The sequence below is a fragment of the Bombyx mandarina genome, chromosome 17 (genome assembly GCF_030267445.1).
Source record: "Bombyx mandarina strain Sakado chromosome 17, ASM3026744v2".
NCBI lineage: Eukaryota > Metazoa > Arthropoda > Insecta > Lepidoptera > Bombycidae > Bombyx > Bombyx mandarina.
In genome coordinates this window covers 331,851-358,091 of record NC_143223.1, presented here as the reverse complement: position 1 = coordinate 358,091, position 26,241 = coordinate 331,851, and the positions used below count along the sequence as shown (strand labels likewise).

At 43.7% G+C, this 26,241-nt stretch overlaps 1 protein-coding gene across 2 annotated transcripts in view; it reads left to right on the top strand.

Moving 5' to 3' along the window:
• Nucleotides 1-26,241, top strand: part of AstA-R1 (allatostatin A receptor 1) — a 92,530-nt gene that overhangs the window by 49,837 nt on the left and 16,452 nt on the right. The window lies entirely within an intron of this gene.

Below are 26,241 nucleotides of genomic sequence, written 5' to 3'. Positions count from 1 at the left end.
AATGAGATCGTGAGACAATGTACTTTCAGCACTGACTTATCGTGTCTTACTTACTAGAAAACGCTGCATTGAAACTGCTGAAATTGCTTTAGAAATTGAGATAAGCTACTTAAGCTTCGTGCGCAGTTTGTCTAAAAACTAACACGTTGCGTCTTCGGATATTGTTTAGAAGATTTTATACGCGCTGTAAACCGGTATTGGCTTCACGAATTGTGCGTTTGTATATGACGGAGTAGGAACGTCCGTATTGTTTGTAAAAAGTGTGACGTCAGCCTTGCGACGTCACGGTCATTAATTTGTTGACGAATGACTCATGTTTGGGTTTCCGAAACAAAACTTCACGAGAACTTCACGAAAACTTCGTATATTGCACGAGAAGCATAACAACGTTACAGAGATATCCGTACAGTACAACGGCTCGGACACGAATCAAAAAATGCTAGACAGCACGGCCGTATTTATGGGGCTTCGGACCCGTGAGCGTGTTGACACGTTTTAAACACGTGAGCGTGTTTACACGTTTTTCAAACACGTGAGCGGGTTTACACGTTTTTCAAACACGTTTTAAAGTATTGAAATTACAATAAAAGGAACTGTTTAACATCAATTTCTTATCACAGAGTAATTAGTTGATGATCAGTAGGTAAATAGTCATATTTGCGCCGACACGGCCATACTGACAGGCGGTGCGCGCTCTGCACCAGCCGCCCATGTATGGTGTATCACCAGAGAGTTCTTGGAGTCCATCTGAAACAATGGAATGTCTGTTTCTGAGATTGGTATCTGTGTACCTTTTTATGTTACTTTGAAAGTAACTTATTTTGTGTAGTTTTATATTGTGACGTACACTGAGGTACTTATGTAGTGAACGTACACTGTGGTACTATGTAGTGGACGTACACTGTGGTACTTATGTAGTGGGCGTACACTGTGGTACTTATGTAGTGGGCGTACACTGTGGTACTTATGTAGTGGACGTACACTGTGGTACTTATGTAGTGGGCGTACACCGTGGTACTTATGTAGTGGGCGTACACCGTGGTACTTATGTAGTGGGCGTACACTGTGGCATTTATGTAGTGGGCGTACACTGTGGTACTTATGTAGTGAGCGTACACTGTGGTACTTATGTAGTGGGCGTACACTGTGGTACTTATGTAGTGAGCGTACACTGTGGTACTTATGTAGTGGGCGTACACTGTGGTACTCATGTGGTGGCGTACACTGTGGTACTCATGTGGTGGCGTACAATGTGGTACTCATGTGGTGGCGTACACTGTGGTACTCATGTGGTGGCGTACACTGTGGTACTCATGTGGTGGCGTACACTGTGGTACTCATGTGGTGGCGTACACTGTGGTACTCATGTGGTGGCGTAATTTTATTAATCAAAAATAAAAACTTATCCTTATGCCGATTGTTGATTTTGCTGCTCGACCATCCTGGTTTGTAAAGTATCTGGTAGAGGTTCATTGGCTGATGCTAGTGGGTCGCTTTCTTCCGCTGATACGGTTTTATGGTCTCCAGGTTGTTGCTCAGCGGAGGCGGCATGTGATCCACTTAGGCGGTGCGCGCTCTGCACCAGCCTCGTTGATTCTCGTAGGTGTTCTTTGATCCCCATTGATCTGCAGGAATAAAAATTTTCTCTGAGTAGCGCATCTGTTATACTTGCGTTACTTGTAACCATGTAAGTTTGAGACTATTAATGCGATTTTATTGTAGGGTTCTCGGAGGTTTTTGTAGATTTCTCGGAGGTTCTCGTAGATTTCTCGGAGGTTCTCGTAGATTTCTCGGAGGTTCTCGTAGATTTATTGAAGGTGGGATAAGAATATGTAAGGTGTTGTTCGTTGTGTAAGGATATCATGGTCTTCAGATGAATTTTGTGGTAAAATTTTAGTAATCAAAAATAAAAACTTATCTTTTGTATTCATTGATCAGTTGATTGTTGATTCCGTCGCTCGACCATACTGATTTGTGAAGCAGACGGTACAGGCTTATCGGCTGATGCTGGAGGGTAGTCATTATCCGCCGATACGGTTATCTGGTCACCAGGTTGTTGCTGAGCGGAGGCGGCGTGTGATCCCGCTTCTGATGACGGAGTAGGAACGTCCGTATTGTTTGTAAAAAGTGTGACGTCAGCCTTGCGACGTCACGGTCATTAATTTGTTGACGAATGACTCATGTTTGGGTTTCCGAAACAAAACTTCACGAGAACTTCACGAAAACTTCGTATATTGCACGAGAAGCATAACAACGTTACAGAGATATCCGTACAGTACAACGGCTCGGACACGAATCAAAAAATGCTAGACAGCACGGCCGTATTTATGGGGCTTCGGACCCGTGAGCGTGTTGACACGTTTTAAACACGTGAGCGTGTTTACACGTTTTTCAAACACGTGAGCGGGTTTACACGTTTTTCAAACACGTTTTAAAGTATTGAAATTACAATAAAAGGAACTGTTTAACATCAATTTCTTATCACAGAGTAATTAGTTGATGATCAGTAGGTAAATAGTCATATTTGCGCCGACATATATTTTATTCTTATTTAAATTTAGTTCATAATTTTATGGCTATTAATCTATGTTAGTAATCTATGTTCCTCGTAAAACAATCGATACACATGAATTAGATTGGAATTGATTAGCAGAGATGTTATCAGAGAGTAATGTGTTCTTTAAGGAAGTATTTAACAAGTGTTCCTTTTTATAATACAATGAAGTGATCCTTTTTTTATTATGAAAATGACTTTCTCAAACAATAATAAAGTTACATCGAAATGGTTTCATATTGGAGAGAAATTGATTAGTGCAACCCGTAAATTGTGATTTTCTTTTAATTTTACATTTGTGGTTGTGGTGTTTCTAACATAAATAGTAGTGTGTGGCCTTATTATCGCTCTGCCTAATCGCACTCAGCGTACTGGAACTACTAAGGCTGGAACCGCCACTTTGTAAGCAGCAGCAATACGAAAATCATTTCCAAATAATGAAGAGCCTTAATCTTTATTTCACGCAAAAATCCAATTTACTACATCAAAAGAGTTGTTGGTCGTCTGTCGTCCACGCACGTCCGACGTCTGTCAGCTCTCACAAATTGGATGACACCCAATATTCTGGATGCGAGCGATTGGATGAGCGGAGTCAATACTGTATTTAGAAATGATTTGTTATTAATGACATACTCGTGTGAAGCGAACGGGGCTATGTGGGCTGTATTAATTGGGGCGTGGGCCAGGATTCTTGACTGGCTTCGTAAATATTTGATTTTGCTACAAATAGTACGCAACATGAAGTGATTTTCGAGAGCTCATGCTTGAATAATTTAAATTTCCACAAGGGACAAGCAAATTTTTTGAACTAGTTTAACGCACTGGTATTAAGAGGTTAGCAAAGCGTATAGGCATGACAACGTGAATGCCGCCATCTACCCTAAAAGATGAGGTCTTAGTGTCAAATGAGTACTATCATGGATACCCCACTTTTGAAACCAGAATCAGTACTGCTTAGGGGCCAAAATAAACAAGTATCGTATCTGGTCGGCTCAAAAGACCACCGGTACAAACACAAATTTTATTTTATAATTATTATACAATTGTTCACTCTCTACTTATATGTGATTTTGATGGTGGAAACATGTTTGGGTATTGTTTTAGCTATTTTTTAAAATATTTAACGTTTATTTTGTACTGTTGGTTTCATACATAAATCATAAAAAAACAAAATATTTATTCATTTTATTTATACAATACAATACGATAGGATATAAGGCTATCACGACTTCTATTACATTATTTTGATACATGCAGAGCTACAGTCTCAATTACTTTCTCCTTTCCAGATACTGTGCTCTAGGATCATTACTCAAAAAGCTAAAAGGAGAATCTGGGTGTATAGAGTAAGCGTAACCCGCTTTAAAAGTACAATACTTTAATGAGGTACCAAGCATCTAATCAACCAAAAGGTAACTCTCCTGTGTTGTGATAAGACTCTCCTGTGTTTTACAAGAACAAAAATTACATACATAAAATACAGATTTAGATAAAATTTGTCCCGGAAACTAGAAACAAAGTTAGTGTTTTGTTGTGATATATCGACCAATCATTGTGTCGACGGGCGCAGGTGGATTGTAACAGGATGTACAGGCTATGAGCTCTACGGCTTAGCTAAATATATATTTTACATAAGAAATTAATCAAGTATTGAATCTGTTGTAAAGAAAGGTAGATTATTTGTTGATGAATGATTGGTGACAGTGGCTACTGTATCGCAGAACACAGAATTAATTTCGTAATCATACGGTTTTTTTACAAAGCCCAATGTCTGCCCAATGGTAAATCATGATAAATAAAAAATTATCTCTATTGATAAAACTTTTTTTTTTTTACCTTAACTCTCCTCAATTATTAAGCCATTTAAAAAATATATATCGGTAGATATATAAATAACAAAATAGTATAATACCTATCAGTGTTATCTTTGCCTGTGCATATACACAGATATTTATTATTCGGGGTAACCCACTGAGTTTCTCGTCGGATCTTCTCATTATGTCACGATTCCGATGCTAGATTCAGCGAACCACTGCTCTTGCTAAGGTGAGTGTTAGCAAACTTTCTCAGGTTGAGCAGGAATAGCCAATTAAGCTACCAACTATTAAGTAGGGAGAAAAATAGTCGGGGTTTGAATATTATTTGCGTGTTCTTATCTCGTTTGATTGTTTTTAGTACTCGTTTGAGTAACACACATGATTCATGAGGACTGTCTTTTGCGATAAATTCTTAAGTTATGAAGAAAACAAAAAAACTAATCTTTAATTTAATCCTAAAAGCTACTTTCATACAATACAACTAAAGTAAACAAAATTATCGACAAGGTGCTTCGGATTTCACAAATAGGCCGGCTCGCCAAATTCTGATCATGTCCGGTTATTGACACGACGGACGTAATCGAATTTTGTGCGCGATTGTACGTGAGCTTGTTAGTTGGGCCATTCAAAGCGCGTGAACTATGTGCCATATTTCGTTATTTAGTATAAGCGATTTCAAAACTCTTGTCTATGGTTAGTTTCATTTTCAATGACCTCAGAACAAGATATGTGAAATGGTAAATGTAGGTATACGGTAAACGGAAGATCTTCCACCGAGCGGGTGATATTGCTCGGTAGACCGACGGTCCGAATGTTGTTGTTCGGAACTTATATATATGCAAGCCTATATTCTCGTCTGTTGAGCATCCGGATTAAAAATGTCGTAAACGAGATTCAGGCACCTGTCAAATATCTTGTGTTGTATGATGACTACCCGCTACATTAAAGTATTAAAATTTAAAACATCATTGGAATTTGTCGTGCACAATGCCTTGCCTTGCAATGTAATGCCTTTTTACTGGTGGTAGGCCCTCTGGTGAGTCCGCACGGGTAGGTACCATCATCCTGCCTATTTCTACCGTGAAGCAGTAATATGTTTCGGTTTGAAGGGTGGCGCAGCCGTTGTAGCTATACTGAGACCTTAGAACTCATATCTCAAGGTGGGTGGCGGCATTTACGTTGTAGATATCTATGGGCTCCAGTATCCACTTAACACCAGGAGAGCTGTGAGCTCCTAAGTCACCTTGAGCCATCAAAGCAATAAAAAATACATGTCCAATTTTCGACAAGTTAGTGTCGCATGGTTTTATTGGCCACGACTATACGTTTGACAGCGGTTAGATGGACGCATTTGGTTCCATGTCCGCTCGGGAAACAGGACGGCCTTTGGATATGCAGATGGATTGGGATACGTGTTTCTGTGTATTTGTTTAAGTTTAACCCAACATGTACTACTATTGTCTGCTTCTGCAGCTCGTAGATAAGGGTAAGGTCATCATTCTCTGTGCTTAAGTTGTACCTAGTAAAAAACCCTACGTTGCTTTTCGCTTGGAGCTTTTGATCTCAACGTCGTCATAGAAATGGTGTTGGCGGTGGGCGGCGCTGACTCTTGTAAATTGCCATCACTCCAGACGACCGCGGACTGGCGAAAGCCTATCTACACCACGTACATACAGCATCATGTGAAAGCTCTGGGTTGGAACCTCTGGGTCTGCGGAGGGACTTCGGTTCCCTCTGTATTTTGTACCGCATGTTCTATGGGGAGTGCTCTAAGGAATTGTTCGAGATGATACCAACGTCTCGTTTTTACCACCGCACCGGCCGCCACCGGAGTAGAGTTCATCCATACTAGCTGGAGCCACTGCGGTCATCCACAGTCTGTTTCCAGAGGTATTTTTTGCCACGTACCATCTGGCTATGGAATGAGCTCCCCTCCCTGGTGTTTCCCGAGCGCTATGACATATCCTTCTTCAAACGAGACTTGTGGAGAGTACGGCGTCGCTCTGCCCCTGGCATTGCTGAAGTTCATGGGTGACGGTAACCACTCACCATCAGGTGGGCCGTATGCTCGTCTGTCTTTTTTTTTTTTTTTTTTTTTATTGCCTTTGTAGGCTGACGGGCATACGGCCCACCTGATGGTGAGTGGTTACCGTCGCCCATGGACTTCAGCAATGCCAGGGGCAGAGCCAAGCCGCTGCCTACCGCTTAATACTCTCCATAAGCCTCGTTTGAAGAAGGACATGTCATAGCGCTCGGGAAACACCGTGGAGGGGAGCTCATTCCATAGCCGGATGGTACGTGGCAAAAAAGATCTCTGGAAACGCACTGTGGATGACCGCAGTGGCTCCAGGTAGTATGGATGAACTCTACTCCGGTGGCGGGCGGTGCGATGGTAAAAACGAGATGCTGGTATCATCTCGAACAATTCCTCAGAGCACTCCCCATGGAACATACGGTACAAAATACAGAGGGAACCGAAGTCCCTCCGCAGACCCAGGCCTACAAGGGCAATTAAAAAAAAGAGCAATCTTCCGTCAAACGGCCTGTCTTTGTTACTTTGTTACTCATAAAATGTCAATGCTCTGTCTTTGTAGAAAATTTAACTTACAAAAGTCGAGCATTGTGTTACTTTTATTAGTTAATCTTGGCAATAATGTTCTTTATTGTATTCTTTTCTATATAGAACGTAGGGGTAATACGAGTTATATTACCCCCAAATGAAAACTAAAAAACGAGAATCCAGTCTAGTGTGGGGTTTAATATTTAACTAGCCCGAATCTGTGTCAGATCTATTTGTGGGTCGCTTCGGCACTAATCCATGTGTTTACCCTCGACAGCGTTGTTGCTTTAGCAAATTTACCGACATGTACTATTCAGGAGATCGTCAATTCTCATCATCAGTCGCCTGTGACCAGAGTAAGCTAGAGTAAGCTTGACCAATGACGCTTAGAATTAGAATTATTATTTGAACTGTAAAGTTCTTTGGAAGTACGAAAGGCAGGGTCAGAGGCCCAGTGGACTCGTATCGAGTGAAACGCACCCCGAAAACAGTTACAAATGAAAAATAGGCCTGTAGAGTTTGTTTATTTGTATAATTAGTTGATTGATATGATATCGTGAGCCCGCTTGAGTTGATGAGCAGCACAATTATAATCATTTTTGCCGCGAATCAGCTATGTTCACGGGATTAAGAACGGGATACATATCTGTATTATAAATAAGACTTGAAGCTCATATCACAGCTGAGTGACGGAATTATTTAAAATCAACTAAGACTTGACTGTTTATCACGAGCAAAAAATACATTATTGTAGATATTATTATACAGAATATTAAAGCAAGCATCGCGTTTGGCGTCCTGATAAGATCAGTGGACGTCATTATTCCTCGTCAGTAATTCCGACAGCATAAGCCAGCCTCATCTACAGCGCGAACTAATCGCCGACTGACAGTGGAGATTAACTGAGCTGTTTTGCAGAGTCTGTATTTTTTATGATTTGTTTGACTTGTTAAATCCCGTTACGGATTACAGCTACATTCTCTAAACTAAAAACATTTAACTTTATTTATGAAAAATTACTTGCACGCCTCAAGGAACGTTCGAGCAATTTACTAAAATCTTTTTTCAACACCATAGAATTAACGTTGCGTAAACTTTTATTAATAAACAGCCACACTTCACACTAGCAACTCTTTGAAATTCTCGCTTAGAGTTACTTCTTCCAGACAACTTTATACAAAGACGGTACATTATAGACAAAAAGCCCGGGAATATTCTAATATATTTAATAAAAATAGTAATTTCACCTTTACTGACTACAAGTTCATGTTCCAAGGCATGTGGTAGCGTTATGTGATGTTTATGAGATGCCCTGATCATTTAACATCAGGATAGCCGTGGGCTCGTTTATCCATCTAACCATTAAATATATAGAACAAAAATATATTTACATATGTAAAGAAAAACCTTCATAGTCTAAACCTCTTTAGTTTTATAAAAAGGATTTTTCTTATATGTCATTCAGTGAAGTTTGACATTCAGGAAAAAGAAAGTTCAGTTGGTCAAAAATAATAATTTTATTAAATTAAGGGCTTTAAATGTTGTTTTCTCATTATACACATAACAGAAAACGCAATTAAGTTTTTTATTGTTTATTTATTCTGGAATACCCAATATCATTATATATATATATAGAAATATACATAAATATGTATGTATGTCAGTTAATATTTCGCGGATCAGTAGTGTGACGCCAAGCAAGAGTAGCATGCGAACTAGCTCCCTCGTGAACGCATCGCGCCTCACTGCACTACTGATTCGATTCGATGTATATATGGACATACATACATATGTATTTCGCATCTACATGTTAATAGGAAGAAGCATAGTGGCTCAGTGCCCTTTCCTCCACTAATTGGATAGTTTTCCTTTTTTTTTTTAAAAGCTAGCTATTGACGAGATTTGGTATTTTATATGAATATTAATATTTTGATAGTATATTCGACAAAAAGCAAGTCTTAAGTTGCTTGGCTGTTCGTGTCAGTAGTGAAACTATAATAAAGCGGTTATGTTAGTTTCGCACTATGTTAGTTTCGCAACCCATCTTGAGAATTTCGGCGACCTCATTAGGTCAAATTGCCAAAGGTCTCTTATGTTCCAAGGTTTAGCAATATGACTTATCCTAACAGACACCTAAGATCGTGGAATAACATCGTCCAATGAAAATAAAATATACGAATAATAATATTACTGGTGGTAGGACCTCTTGTGAGTCCGCGTGGGTAGGTACCACCGCCCCGCCTATTTCTGCCGTGAAGCAGTAATGCGTTTCGGTCTGAAGGGTGGGGCAGCCGTTGTAACTATACTGAGATCTTAGAACTTATATCTCAAGGTGGGTGACGCATTTACGTTGTAGATGTCTATGGGCTCCAGTAACCACTTAACACTAGGTGGGCTGTGAGCTCGTTCGCCCATCTAAGCAATAAAAAAAAAATGATAAGCTCCTTAATTTTATAAGTTTAATTTCAAATTCGATAAAAACAATTTACGATTTAATCTAACTTTGAAGCAGTCTGTGACACTGGAAGATGTAAATAATCGGACAGGTTTTGTGCAACTGACAGTCTATACATATAATTAATTATACATATAAATAAAATTGGAGTGTATGTTTTTAATATTGATATAACCGCTTTTTACTACATGCATATGAATATACCTAGTCAGGTCATAAATTCTGTCACATGTTTAATGTAAAATAATTGAAACAAGTCTATTCATTATGTAACCATTCATATACCAAAATGAACTTAACAAAACATAGATTCTTATGACACTAAAGTTTATTCAAAATGACCTCCGTGATTTTGAATACAGGCCTTCAATCTGCGCGGCCAGTCGTCTATCGCAGCACGAACGAGGTCCATGTCAATATCGGCGGCTGCCTTAATCAAGGATGTCTTGAGTGACTCCAAATTGGGATGAGGCTTTGAGCACGCCTTTTCCTCCAAGTGTTGCCATATCTTGTAATCAAACGGATTCAAATCTGGACTGGAGGAGGGCCAATCTTCGTGCCGGATGAAGTCGATTTCACGCGCCGCCAGCCAGTCTTGTGTGCTCTTCGCTCTATGAGCTGGCGCCGAATCTTGTTGGAATACCCAGTGCTTGTTATTGAACATGGTATGAGAAACAGGTTCCACAAGGTTCGTCAGGACTGTATTTTAATACACAACTGCATTCTTTTTTACACCTTTCTCACAAAAATGTACCTCTGTTAAGCCCCAATAAGAAACTCCCAACCATACCATGAGCGAGGATGGAAAATGACCTCGTTGGACACGCGGAATACGGTTGCTCGCTTCTTCACTACTGTGTGCGTACACCTTATCATTTTGTTTGTTGTATCTCTCTTCTACGGTAAAAATTTTTTCATCCGAAAAAAGAATTTCCCGATATTTTTTTCCCGCGTACCGCTTCAACAAAGCGCGGCATCTCTTCAGTCTCAGGTCCATTAGACGAGCATTCAAACGATGTCCTGTTTTTCTTCGATATGCCCGAAGCCCTAAGTCTTCATTTAACACCCTTTTCACCGTGGTTCTGCTTAGCCCCATCTGAAGGGCCAACAGCTTCTGCTTACGTTTGGGATTTCTTTGAATTCGCGCCTTCACAGCTTTTATCACTGCTGGAGTCCTACCAGACCGAGGGCGACCACTTCTTGACCTGTCATCTACACTAGAGTCTTCATTGTATCGTTTGATGGTACGATAAACGAATCTTTTGGTTATATTAAAATTTTTCAGTATGTTAAAAATTTGAATTGGCGCGTAACCGCAACGATGCAACGCAATAACCATAGATTATACACTTAATAACTGCAACACGGTCTTCTTTAAGCGTCCACTCCATATTTAAAAATGAGTAAAATTCTAAAAGTATACATTTTTATTTTCATGAACAATTCGAAATTCGAATTCAATAAACTTTTTTGTGGCCAGCATTCTAAAAGAAAAGTTTTTACTGTGAGACAATACTTATGACCTGACTAGTTATATACGGTACATACACCAAAATAACATTTTATACAATTTTTGTCTTTCTGTCTGTTTGTTCCGGCTAATCTCTGAAATAACTGGACCCATTTTGACGGGACTTTCACTGATAGCTGATGATATAAGGAGTAACATAGGCTACTTTTTTTAGACCAGCTTCACCCCGTGACGTCACCCGCGGTACGACAATAACCGCGGGTAGCATCGCGGGACTCAGCTAGTATGTAATATAAAAAATGCGAGTCTGAGCTGCTGTCTGATCATAACTTGAACTTCGCTAAAGATTTAAGGTGCATATTAATTTCGAAGGCTTTTTATTGGATTTTATAATTTACCAATTAAATTAAGGCGATTCGTCGACTTTTTGATGAATCTATTTTTTATATTTTAAAGCCACTGTGCCTTTAACGTGTCATTTTCGAGTTTTTAATTAACAACAGAGCACTTTTGTTTAAATTAGATTCACTTCATATTGTTAGATATGTAATTTCTAAAAATAAAAAAAATATTTAATATGTTTTCGTTCTGTGATTGGCAGCTTGTTTATTAACGTCATAAATTGAGGAATCTATAAGTCGATAATATTATGTTCGGTTTTGATGCGTGTTCTAAAACTGGCATAGCATTTGTTTTGTAGTTAAGCGAAACAAACGCTTTTTTATCCTACCTAAGCTGATAAGCCTTGAGAGGCTATTTCAGCGTAACCTTAGCTAGTAGGTGAGCTCACGGGGCTCAAACCCAAGTGATGCTAACCCTGACCCTAGCAAGAGCAATGCTTCGCAGAATCTATCACTGAATCGGAACCGCGACCCACTGAGAAGATCCGGCGAGAAACTCAGTGGGCTGTGTCTATGGGTTAATTCGCTCGTCGAGCACTTCGTTGCAAACGACGGGTTCAACGAGGACGGCGACGGGTGCTTGTGGTACCTAAAAGCACCGTTAATGGATCGGGAGGATCCGTAATGACGTGTAACAAACACTAATGTCAGCTATTACAGTTAGACGACCCGATTTCGCACAGTGTGTGTTTCTGCCGCGGTGTCGTCATGTGGTCCCGCTTGAAGAGTGTGACAGCTGCTCCATAATACCTTGTTGAACTTGATTTTACTTCTTCCTTCCTCTCACGGTTTGAAAGCCGCGGGAACGGGTAAAACAGTCGAGTTTAATAGATGGAGTAGGATTTTGTCGTACAGAAGCGTACGCACGAGAAACACTGGTAACAATTTCATTATCATATTATACCATAGTTGCTTTTGTACACTCTAGGTTTCTTCCGACTCTCCGTGTACATGTTGTATAAGAGCTTTATTTTTTATTTAGGCTTTTTCTCTATAGTCTTTCCTACAGCGTTACATAAAATCCCAAAAAATTACAGTTCCACCCAAAATCCAAATAAAACATTTTCCATTTATAAAACAAACACAAAAGAGATGGGAGTGAATTCTTCGTTTCTTTACGAGGCGTCTCTTCCATTTGAGTTGTTCACGAGAGAGCGACGGCGAAAATAATGTAATGTCTTTTAGACAAGTTAATCTTTGTATGAGAGTGCTAAAGTATTTTTGATGGGAAAATATTTAATGCGGGTCTATTGATACACGCTTTTTTTCTATTTATTTTTTATGGCTTAGATGGGTGGACGAGCTCACAGCCCACCTGGTGTTAAGTGGTTACTGGAGCCCATAGACATCTACAACGTAAATGCGCTACTCACGGATCGTTTGGAACCTCTGGGTCTGCGGAGGGACTTCGGTTCTCTCTGTATTTTATACCGTATGTTCCATGGGGAGTGCTCTGAGGAATTGTTCGAGATGATACCGGCATCTCGTTTTTACCATCGCACCGCCCGCCATCGGAGTAGAGTTCATCCATACTACCTGGAGCCACTGCGGTCATCCACAGTGCGTTTCCAGAGATCTTTTTTGCCACGTACCATCCGGCTATGGAATGAGCTCCCCTCCACGGTGTTTCCCGAGCGCTATGACATGTTCTTCTTCAAACGAGGCTTGTGGAGAGTATTAAGCGGTAGGCAGCGGCTCGGCTCTGCCCCTGGCATTGCTGAAGTCCATGGGCAACGGTAACCACTTACCATCAGGTGGGCCGTATGCTCGTCTGCCTACAAGGGCATTAAAAAAAAAAAAAACCTTGAGATATAAGTTCTAAGGTCTCCGTACAGTTACAACGGCTGCCCCACCCTTCAAACCGAAACGCATTACTGCTTCACGGCAGAAATAAGCGGGGTGCGGATTCACAAGAGGTCCTACCACCAGTACTAAACCCTTGTTTCTATTTTCATCTGAATAAATGAGAGATTAAGACTCTCGGTAGGTTAGGCTTGCCCTACACCCGAAAATTGTTCAATACAAACTTTACTGAGTTACCGCAATAATGCAAAAGTGAAATAAATATTCAAATTAAAGCTGAATTCCACATCCGACAGCGAGACTCGACTACTTCTTCTTTTCGTAGTAACTAGACATTCCTTCAAATTTGACAGAGCAACTTAGAAACTTATGTTACTGTCGTGTGAAATTAAAAAGGCGTTATATCAACACAACTAGGTACCATTGACTGTAGTGAAGTGATTCGCAGCGAGCTTCAAAGAGAACCCTTCTCGCTGATAAATCCAATAAGAAAGGATTTGCTGTGACGTTTTTAGGAAGTGCATTTGTTTGTACTTTTTTTTTAAAATACTTTGTACAAATCGTTAAATACAGATAGAATCAAATATATATACCCTTTGTTTTTTTAAATAATTTACTAACCAGTACCACGTTTACTTTAATTCATTCCATAATATAGGTATTGTTTTTGTTGTTTTGAGCGTAAAACGTCGTGAAACGCGAACAATTTTTACTGCTTCTATTGCCAATTTAACTTTAGTGAAATTCGGCATAATAATAGCAGTCATCGTCAGATAACAATAACAGTGACCCAAATCGGAGTCCCCTTGAAAATATTCAAATCTGTTTCCAGAGAGATCTATAGCACCAATTCGAATGGTGTATAAATTGACGAATTCCAATTACATTTCGTCGAACAGATAGAACGTCGCGGCAAATTAAGATCGCAGCGTCCCGCCGCCGCGCCCTCTTAGAAATCCGAAACTCATTAAGTTTTCTGAAGCGTTTTCTTTGGGAATGCCCTGAAAGGCGGGATCATTTAAAATCGGCAACAAAGGAAATATGTCAAGTGTGCTTTTCATGGAGGGACGCTTAGCGATGCCTCGTTTGGCTGTGACGTGTCGCGTGTGTCGAGAGGAGACTTACATTTGACTACAAGAGGATGAGGAATACACGAGTGCCTCGACGGCTGACTGGCGTGTATTAGAATTAATGTCTAGTCTATAACTAAATAAACATTAAAAAGAATGAACTAATCTATACTAATATTATAAAGAGGAAAGATTTTTTGTTTGTTTGTATTGAATAGGCTCCGAAACTACTGAACCGATTTGAAAAATTCTTTAACTGTTCTACTGTAACTGTTCGCTACACTACTCCCGAGTGAGATAGGCTATAATATTTTTTGAAAAAAAACTCCAATAATGTAACCAAAGGTGTAAAAAAAATACCTAAAATATTCTTTACATCTCGTGCCCTGCGAAAAGTATTAATGATAGAATAAAATAATGTACTACGACTTGGTAGAACACATTATTATTTACAAAAAGTGTCGCGACAGCATATGTCTACCTATTATTGGTATGCCGCAATAAGTGTTCTTTTATTAAAAAAAATAAAACAACGTCAAATATCATTGAAATTTTTGCTAAAAACCCGAGCGGAGCCGGAGCGGGCCGCTAGTTTATTATATACTGATAAAGGCAATGAAACCTTTGAGATTCATCATCACACCGAGCTGGAGTAAATGACATACCGTTATAATAATCGATGCTATGCATCATTGCAAGTCTAATGATAGCAATAATGCTTTTCAATTCAAATTTCATATATTTTATTTATAAAAATAAAATATATGAAATTTGAATTGAAACATTGTTGTATGGTACTGTAACTACAAGTGGAGACATTGTGTAACAGTAGCGTACAAACTTAAATCAGGTTTGTTTATTTTGATGTTTAGTTTTTTCTGTGGGTTTATTACTACATTGTCAATATTATAAACTACTAGCTGTACCTGTCCGCTTCGCTGGGCATTTTAAATTAACGTTATTATTTCTCACCCCCACAAAGATTGTCATCATTAACGCCCCCGCAACTGGTGTAGGGAGTCCAACAGTCATAAAAATATTAATTATCCTATCCATTAAGTACATGTATTTCCTACATGTATACCAAGTTTCAAGTCAATCGGATGCATGGTTCAATCGTTATAACGGAACATCCGTAAAACCACTAGATTTATTTAGTATAGATGAGAGCTAATCAGTCAGGTAGTGGCTTTAAAGTGGTTGCTATATCTCATTCACATCGCGACAAGCATGCCTCCGTCAATCTTCAAACGTCAAGTCCATGGCGCGCTTTTGAATACAAGAGTATTCAAAAGCGTATTCATTCATAAGAATGAGTTTTGTTGATTTGTCTCTAATTGTGTATGGCAAACAGGATGCTAGGTACAAACAGTCGACCCACGCGTATCCTGCTCCGGATTACTCACGTTTGTAGTTGAGAAGTGTCTGACCTTCATAAGTGGCTTATTGAATCGATCCATACGTTAGTGCGTCCCTGATCCTATACGCTCAATTTTATGTACTTGTCAATAGATTCTATTAAAACGTGAAATGCCTTTACTGCCTTTACTGGTGGTAGGATCTCTTGTGAGTCCGCACGGGTAGGTACCACCACTCTGCCTATTTTTGCCGTGAAGCAGTAATACGTTTCGGTTTGAAGGGTGGGGCAGCCGTTGTAACTATACTTGAGACCTTAGAACTTAACATGGTATGAGAAACTTGCGTCAATACGTAAGTTCCAAACTATAAAATTTAGTGGAAGATCTGCCTGTCATCCTGAAAAGATATCTCATGATCGGATTCAAGTTGGTGCCGTTATAGTGAAGATAGTTGTGCATAATCTCACAAAGAGCATCTGCATTTTCATTGTTTTGATACATCACATATACATACATTTGTATCTAGACGTAGATGCAAGATATTGTAGATTTGATCATTCAAAAGAAGACAATTTTTCTAGTGTAATAACAAAAATGTGATCACGATTACCCATGGTATCTACTGTCTCATCTATAAACACAAGATCAAGCATACTAGGGATAGGTATTATAGTTTTAAAAGCAGATAAACGTACGTATGTGCGTGTGTGGTTTTTATTTTTCGGCGGCAATCTAAAGCGGGAGTAGTAGCAGAGTTTGTTCAGTTTAGTTCCTTTTTACGACTGTTTTAGTGATCGTAAACATGGCTAGTTGAACCACCGGAGCGACTACACTAAAATTTCTAACTCTATTGCACTTTAAGGCATACAATTGAAGTTCATTCGCTTTTGTTATCTAAAAATTATTACTGTCCTAATCTTATTCGAATAGTTTTATTGAGAAATCTTGTTTCAATACCACAGATAGAGGTATGTTTTATTTCATTCCTTTTGTTACAATTTCGGATTACAGGAATGTATTGTGGGAATTTTTGATGATTCGAGAAAATTTACTGAACAGTTTTATGATATTTGAACATTAAAACAGTACGAAATTTTCATTTATGAACGATAACGCTCACAGACTCCGGCCTCATCATACGATTGTAATTTTACTGGACAACTTACAAACCAAAGTGTAAATAAAATCAAATGTCTACGAGTATCTCTGTCACCTTGCCCTTGTTGTTTTGAGCGGAACGTGAAACGGAACGTCTCCCTTGTCAACATGTCAATAGGTTCGTGAACATTTGATTAACTGATTCTTACTACGACTTTAGTTTTAATCACGGATTGATTACGGCGTTAAGGCTCTCCAAAAATTCTGAACTAATTAAAACAAAAAATAGTGGTAAGAAACTATTTAATAATAGTGTTAATATAGTCAACCCGTAATAAAGTTTGTGTCTGATAATTTTATAAAATAAAAACGTGACTTTTCCACGTTTGCATCTTTTATTTACTAAAGCAATATCTATTTAAATACAATTCAATGTTTCTTTGTACGTTTGGTTGTTCTCTAACTCTCTTGAAACTTGGTACTGTTGTGGTAATTTCCATCAAATTATTCAGATATTGCGCTAATAAAAATAAGTAATTACCTAAATGATACACAGAGATATCTGCCCACTTTATTGATACATTTGGCCTTCTGTTTGTAGTAATTTATTATATTAATTCATAAACGAAACTCACCTCTCATCTGTATATTGATTGAAAAAACTTGCCAAACAAGGCATTTTGACTCCTTGACGTACTAATTATTCCTCTTAGATTGTTTTTTGTAAGTATTAGTATTTACATCTTCTTGTCCTACTTAACAATTCCTGACTTTATTTTTTCCTACCTATGCTGATAGCCTTGAGAGGCTATTTTAGCTTCACCCTAATATGTAGGTGAGCTCACGGGGCTCAAACCAGAAGCGTTGCTAACATTTGCCCTAGCAAGAGCAGTGCTTCGCAGAATCTACCACCGGGTCGGCATCGCGACCAACTGAGAAGATCCGGCGAGAAACTCAGTGGGCTGTGACTGAGGGTTTTCGCAACAGTGGCAGCTTATGGAAACTTTCGACGAGGACGGTGACCGGTGCTTGTGGTACCTATAAGCACCGTTAATGGATCGGGAGGATCCGTAATGACGTGTTTAGGGCGACGTTGACTGTTTACCTGGTCTACAGGATCGGGTATGTAATTCCCGGCGGCCACAACAAGAGGGTTTTCATGTCGTACCGCCTTTTCGAAGTGATTCCTGACCTAGATATCCAACAAGTATTGACGTCATTAAGCTATGTATCTAAATACTTAGATCAAACAATGTGTTCCGACCTCATCTAAAGGTTTCATTGGACGAATCAGTGTCCCGGAACTAACCCAAATACGGAGTATGGTGGCTATTCGAATTACTTCTCATCTTTTAATTAATTTCAACATGGAAGCAACGCCGCATTATATCTCGAAGATCATAAATTCCTTGAGACGAATTGGATTGTCGGCCTGTATGCTCTTCTGCCCAAAATGCAGACATAGAGATTGAATTTAACGATCAGTTGGTAATTTTGTGGATATTACTACCTACCACGTTTCATTCATTCTCGAAACATTTATTCGTCCTTTCCGAGCATTCCGGTGTGCCGTATTGTGGAACAGTAAATTTTAATTTTATTTGAAGAATCATAATCGTTTTAGGCAAATTTTAGTGGTCAATTAAGTTACCCTGTTAAAACAAGAACACGTAATTGGTGCACGGTGAAATTATGCCGGAGCGCGGGACACACCGATACGATCTCACAACACGTCCCGCGGCAAATAAACGAAATTATATGCAAATTTATAAATTTCACTACACGATGCTATTCCTTTTGTTATATGGCTCTTGTAGACAAACGACCTTCATGATAATGAGTGGTTACCGTCGATCATAAATGTGGATAATGCTAGGGATAGAGCCAAGCTCATGCATATCGCTAAAGACTCCTCAAATAACGTTTGAAGAAGGGAAATTCATTCCAAGCAACCGGAACGTCGCTAAAAGATCTCCGAAAACGCACTGTAGATGAACACAGGTCTTCTAAATTATTTGAAGAAACTCGGCTCCGGTGTCCAAGGGAAAAATAGGAGGGGACTATTGAATTTCAGTTCTGGACAAATTTGTAACCAAGTGTGGTATGTTTAATGATAATGTATTATATAATATAATAATGATTTATTATAGTATATGTTATATACCTTTTTTTTTTTTTTTTTAACGCTGGGGAATCCATTTACGGATACCCGGTCCGGGGGGGTAACGAACCGGGTTATGTCGGACTCCGGTGCCTCCTGAGAGGAAGAGGGGGACGAGAAGGTCCTCCACCTCCCCGAATTCCTCGCAAGAGACTACGCCTTGCGCGCGAAGCCATTGCCCCGCAGAACGACTACCGACTAAACCCCATCGAGCTCCACCACACCGGCTACACCAGACCTACGGTACCGCAGTGCGCGCCGAAAGTCCGCCTTCGCCGGTACCCGTCCTGATGATAAGACGGGATTTCATCTCCGGGAAAATCCCGAAGGACGTCATTTCGGGAGATACACCGTGGGCGGCGCACAGGAGCCACCTTGCACCGCCCCACCACCGGACCGACAGTCGAGTACCGGGCGCCCCCGCACCCGCCACCTAATAGTCCCTACGGGGGCTGAGCGGGAGCTTCACGCCCGCGCCGGCCATCCCGCCTTCTGCGCTGAGGTGCTGAAGAGGGATCCCACTCCCTTTCACGCTCCTCAGCCTCACGGGACGCCATTACCAGGTCACAAAACCTGGCCATGGCCTCCCACGAGCCCTGATCCTCTAACATGCGGGCGACGACAGCCCGCAGGGAGAGGTTTCTCCCCAGCACCGCGACGAGATCTCGCCGCGAGTGCTCCCAACGCGGGCACGTTTCGAGCGCGTGCTGCGCGTCATCGTCCGGGTGCCCGCACTGGTGGCAGCCCGGATGTGGCTCTCTCCTGCAGACCTTCCACAGGTACCTCCCGAAACAGCCATGTCCCGAGAGGACCTGCGCAAGGTGAAAGGAGAGTACGCCGTGACGCCGATCCGACCATGCCTCCAGCACGGGCACCAGGGCCTCGAGGGTGCGCCGGCGGGTGGCCGAAGTTTGGCCAAGTTCCTTCAGCAATCGCTCTCTCCACTTAGCGTATGCTACATGACGCGCAGCACGCTTCCACCGACCGACAGCCGACGGGCCGGGCGACCATCCCCGACTCAAGGCCTGCGCCTTACGCCGATATACCGCAGCCAAGATTTCGGCCTCGAGGTCCCAGGGTAGGGATCCGGCGAGAGCGCAGGCCACATCTTGAGAGATGGTGCGGTACCCCCTGATGACCCTCACCGCGAGCGCCCGCTGAGCTCTGAGCAGCAGAGCCGCGTTTCTCGCGGAGAGTGCGGGCGACCACACGGGAGCACCGTACAGGGCCATACTGCGCACCACCCCAAGGTACAGTCGCCGGGTACCGGCGCTGTATCCTCCGACGTTGGGAAGAGGTTTAAGGTGGGTGGCGCATTTACGTTGTTGATGTCCATGGGCTCCAGTAACCACTTTACACCAGGTGGGCTGTGAGCTCGTCCACCGACCTAAGCAAGAAAAAAAAAAAAAAAAAAGGAAGACGAGTCAGCGCACCTGCTGCCCCCATGAGCCTCGGAACCAGCGCTTTAAAATGGTGGTCGAATCTCCATTTGCTGTCCAGCACGAGGCCCAAATACTTGAGCTTCCACGATCGTGCTCCAGGGGATCGTGTTGAAGGCGTTGGCAATATCAATCGACACAGCCAACAGTACACCTCCCCCAGAGCACGCCTGGTCGGAAAGATCGCGGACCCGTAAGACCGCGTCCACGGTCGACCGACCTCTCCGGAAGCCATATTGGTTGGACGCGAGATCCGGCCCAATGTTCTCCAGGTGCTGAACAAGACGCCCGGCAACCACACGCTCAAGGAGCTTACCGGCCTCGTCCAACACTACTATCGGGCGATACCCGGAAGGCTCGTCTCTAGGGCGACCGTCCTTCGGGATAAGCACCAGCCGGCCCGTGCGCCACGGCTCCGGGAACCTGCCCTCGCGGAGGCACCTGCTAAACAGCCTTCGAAGTGCAGGTCCCAAACCATCCTCAGTTAAAGCGAGAGCCCATGCTCGACTCGACAGGCCGTCGGGGCCTGGTGTTGTACGCTTCACGCGCATCCTCGCCACTGCCGCCTCAAATTCCGCCTGGGACACACCTTCCAGCTCTCCGCCGTCAGCGACCTGCGCCGTTGCCATCACAGGGGGGACGAAGGCCGTTCGGGATGAGTCCGGAAATAGACCCCCGACCACCCGGTGCAATGTCTCGGGTGGCAGTGTGCTGGTCGTAGGGGGAGCCCATGGGCGAAGCGCATTGCGCGCTAGCCTGTAGGGCCGCCCCCACGGATCGCGATTGAGCGAGGCGAGCAGATCATTCCAAGCGGCTTCCCTCGCCCCGTGATGGCTATGCAAAGGGCCCTCACCTCCGTCCTGTACACCTCATAAAGGCGGTCCTCCTCCTCAGGGTCCCGATGCGTCCCTCGACGTCGGCTTCGTTGGTATGCACGTCGACTGACGTTGCAGGACTGGCGCAGGCTGGCGATCTCATCAGTCCACCAGTATACGCGGCGCTTAGGAGCAAGAGTTCTGACGCGAGGCATAGCGGCATCGCATACCCGCGACATTGCCTCGCGCATACGCTCCGCCCCCACGCTTACATTCATCGGCTCGCCGAGGGAATCGAGGCGCCAGGCCTGGACGACAGCTGCCTCATTCAACCGTTCGACATCGAGGCGCTTCTGGGCCCAACGAGGACCCTCCACGCCGCCGCCGCAGAATAAAGAAGTTGATGTCACTTCTGGGGCTACAGCAATGCTGAAACGGATGTAGCGATGGTCGGAAAGCGTCTCCTCACCAACCATCACCGTCCAACCACGGATGCGACTCGCGACATCGGGAGATGCGAACGTGACGTCCACCACGGACCCGCCTAATCATCTCACGCACGTAAGTTCCGTGCCACGGTTGAGAATAACGAGGCCGCCTCCGACCAGCCACTCCTCCACCGCCGTTCCTCTGGGGCACGTCCTCGAGGAACCCCAAGCCAATGACTTGGCATTGAGGTCCCCAAGGACGAGAATCCGACGGGAATGTGACCTCCCAATGACGCGACCGAGCTCAAGGAGGAGGCCCTCAAACTCGGCGAGCGTCCTGTTGGGGGAGAAGTATACTCCCACCACGATCATCTCGGCCCAGAGGACGGCGACGAAGCCGCGACCCCTTTCAACGAGGTTGAATCCGGGCGGAGCACCCACACAGCCACGCCTGACAATGGCAACCCGGCTGTCAAGGTCACCTGCCCAATCGGGACCCAAAAGGACCCGGTACGGCTCTGCGACCACCGCAAGGTGAGTCAACCCTTCCGTCATGCTCTGAAACAAAAGATCTTGAGCTCTGGCGGAGTGATTGAGGTTCCCCTGGAGGAAACGAAGGTCGTCTGTCATATCTGAGCATCCATCGGTGTCATCGAGGCCATACCGGGCCGATTACGCACGCCCTCAAGCGACGCGAGATCCTGCCGACGTTGTCTCTGTCTCGGGGGCTTGGTACAGGCCTTGTCCCCGGAAACGTGGTCCGCTGGTCTACCGGCGGAGACACAAACAGTGCAGCGTGGCGCCAGCGAGCAGCCAGAAGCCACGTGACCGGCCTGGCCGCATCGGTAGCATTCCCGGCTGCGATCGACCGACGACGGGCAACGAGCGCTCACGTGGCCCAACTCGTGGCACCGGAAACACTGCAACCTCCTGGCCTGAGCCAGGCAATGAGCGCGGAGCACGCTCCAGCCAATCCTTAGCTTGGGAACTACTGCGATTTTCGCCGCCGTTGAGATCGGACAACGAACTAAGACTTTTCGCATCCCGCCTGGACCGGTTTTTATTTCCCCGATCTTGATAATCTCGGGTGGACACCCCCCAATTTTGGCGAGCTCATCAGCGATTTCTTCACGCGATATCGAGTCGTCGAGGCCACTGATGCGCATCGCTGCAGTCACCAATGGCCTGGAGACCTCGACGCCCTCAGCGGGCAGAATCTCTTTCAGTTTGCTCGCCAGGAGGTTGGCCTTCTCCACTTGATCGTCTCCGTCCACCACCAGGACCTTGGCACCCGTCAGAGAGGATCGGATCCTCTGGAGCGGGATACCTAGCGATTCTAGGTCGAGCTTCGCCCTCGCGTCCGCAAGGATGAACCGATATGTGAGACCGCTATTTATCGCCTCAGGTTGTAGTTTTAATACCACAGCCTGAGAACGCGGAGCTCGGAGCCGCTTCTTTGTCCTCTTCTTTGAAGACGGGACTTTCTCCGACACTCTAGTGGGTGGAACGGCTGTGGCCGTTCTCACGGTCTCCCCCCTCGGCTTAGCGCGCCTACGGGTGACCGTAGACCAGCTTTCGGTCATGACAGCTGGAGCCGGAGGGAAGGCACGCGGTTCGGGTGGAGGCGCTAACACTGTGGCCTTTTGTCTAGGGCCTCGTGTCTTCTTGTTCACCGTGGACGGTAGTGCTGCTTGTGCCGTTGTCGACTCCAGCGTAGCGTCAACGAGGAGAGGAGAATTCGGCGATTACTCACAGCTCTTCCGCTTATCTGCCGCTAAGGGTGGCCTGATGCGAGGCTCCGGGGGTAGCCGCATCTCCAGACTCGCAATGCGAGCGTCAAGCATGGTGCCGACGGCACGCATAATGCGTTGGACACGCAACTCCTCCTGGTCCTCTGTGGTTGAAGCTGGGGCTAGGGTTTCAACTGGATTGGACAACGTCAATGCCTGTGATATGCGCGCCAGCTCCTTGTGCACCTTCTGCAGCTCCTGCCGGAGCTGTAAAATCTCTTCCTGCTGACAGGCGTTTACCGCACGCAGCTTTTCCATCTCTTCGGTCGCGGGGCGGTTCGCCAGTTCTTCTGTGACTTCCGTTATTGTCACCGCCAATTCCTTTAGGACACGTTGATACGTGCCCTTCAGGTTTCCGGGCTTACTACATACCTTCAGAGCCATCGCGGCACTCTCCTTCAGACGACACTCGGGATCTTTCTTAGAGCTCCCTTCCATGATTTTTGCGCTTCTTAATTCGCGCATACTACGCATGCTACCGGCATCCTTTATCTCAGAGCGCTGAGCTTTAAGATACGCCTGTTCGTCCGCAGTCAAACCGTACTGACCAGTGGTCGTCGGACGTCCGCGACCTCTCTTCGATTGCGGCTTGACACCACATTTACCAGTAGTAGCTGTTTCTTCCGAGCCGGAGCTGCTTCCAAACTCATCACTGCTGATCGTCAGGACTCTTTTTCGCTGCCTGCGTGTCGGCGAAGAGCGGGCTGACGAGTGGGCCGACCCAGCTGTGGTCATGCTATCATCCGACACAAGAGTGGTTCTGGACGATCTCCCCTCACTGTCCTTAACGGACCCTTCTGCTACTACGTCCTTCGCGGACCCGTTCTTCCTACTTACGTCCTTCCCAGACCCTGCTCCTTTTTTAACCCCGTCCTTCCCGGACCTTAACTCAGTGCAGTTTGTACCCCCCCCAGAATACGAGGGGCTGCGCACTACCGACGAGTCGGTAGTACGGAGGGATTCTCCCGCTTGGCGGGTACCCTCCTGGGGTATTACTCTTTGCAAACTGGACATCTTCATTGGTTTCCCTTTATTTTTAACCCGAGGTGTGGTCCCCTGGGACACCCTAGTGACCGGTCACCCACCGGCCATGCACCCTCTCACCAGGTGTCAAAGCTTAGGATTAGGATTGAAATAAAGAGAAGAAGAAAATAAAACAAAAGAAACCAAAAATAAAACGAAAGGCAAAGAAAGACAGGATAAAGAATAACACAAAACCATAAACCAAAAAGTGAAACGAAGAAAGAGGCAGATTACAACTCAAAATATAAATTAAACAAATTAAGATAACAAAAAGACAGTTAGTAAAATTACGAAATAATCAAAGGGAAAAGGATAAAAGGTAGAGGCCCACGCTTCTCCAGGAGGACCACCCTTCAACAAGTGAAGGGGGAGGAGAGCTTGGAACCCCCAGAGCTGGTTTTGGTCCACGTCGTTCGGTCTCTCTCGTTGTAACAAAACGAGAGAGACGGAACGATGCCTCTGGGAATGGTGCCCAGAGGCCCGTTATCCGCCACCTACGGACGCGCCCGGTAGGAGTCCAGCAACTCCCGCGGGATATGTTATATACCTAGTCAGGTCATAAATTCTGTCACATGTTTAATGTAAAATAATTGAAACAAGTTTATTCATTATGTAACCATTCATATACCAAAATGAACTTAACAAAACATAGATTCTTATGACACTAAAGTTTATTCAAAATGACCTCCGTGATTTTGAATACAGGCCTTCAATCTGCGCGGCCAGTCGTCTATCGCAGCACGAACGAGGTTCATGTCAATATCGGCGGCTGCCTTAATCAAGAATGTCTTGAGTGACTCCAAATTGGGATGAGGCTTTGAGCACGCCTTTTCCTCCAAGTGTTGCCATATCTTGTAATCTAACGGATTCAAATCTGGACTGGAGGAGAGCCAGTCTTCGTGCCGGATGAAGTCGATTTCACGCGCCGCCAGCCAGTCTTGTGTGCTCTTCGCTCTATGAGCTGGCGCCGAATCTTGTTGGAATACCCAGTGCCTGTTATTGAACATGGTATGAGAAACAGGTTTCACAAGGTTCGTCAGGACTGTATTTTGATACACAACTGCATTCGTTTTTACACCTTTCTCACAAAAATGTACCTCTGTTAAGCCCCAATAAGAAACTCCCAACCATACCATGAGCGAGGATGGAAAATGACCTCGTTGGACACGCGGAATACGGTTGCTCGCTTCTTCACTACTGTGTGCGTACACCTTATAATTTTGTTTGTTGTAGCTCTCTTCTACGGTAAAAAAATTTTCATCCGAAAAAAGAATTTCCCGATATTTTTTTCCCGCGTACCGCTTCAACAAAGCGCGGCATCTCTTCAGTCTCAGGTCCATTAGACGAGCATTCAAACGATGTCCTGTTTTTCTTCGATATGCCCGAAGCCCTAAGTCTTCATTTAACACCCTTTTCACCGTGGTTCTGCTTAACCCCATCTGAAGGGCCAACAGTATCTGCTTACGTTTGGGATTTCTTTGAATTCGCGCCTTCACAGCTTTTATCACTGCTGGAGTCCTATCAGACCGAGGGCGACCACTTCTTGACCTGTCATCTACACTAGAGTCTTCATTGTATCGTTTTATGGAACGATAAACGAATCTTTTGGTTATATTCAAATTTTTCAGTATGTTAAAAATTTGAATTGGCGCGTAACCGCAACGATACAACGCAATAACTGCAACACGGTCTTCTTTAAGCGTCCACTCCATATTTAAAAATGAGTAAAATTCTAAAAGTATACATTTTTATTTTCATGAACAATTCGAAATTCGAATTCAATAAACTTTTTTGTGGCCAGCATTCTAAAAGAAAAGTTTTTACTGTGTGACAATACTTATGACCTGACTAGTTATTTATGTGCACTGCGACGTAAAGTTTCAAGTAAAACTATTATTTTGTATGTGCAATATAAATAAATGATCAACTCTTTCTAAACAATATGTATTGACTCTGAATCTACAAACGGTTGTCCCTCGGTTACTTCCCACATAAAGC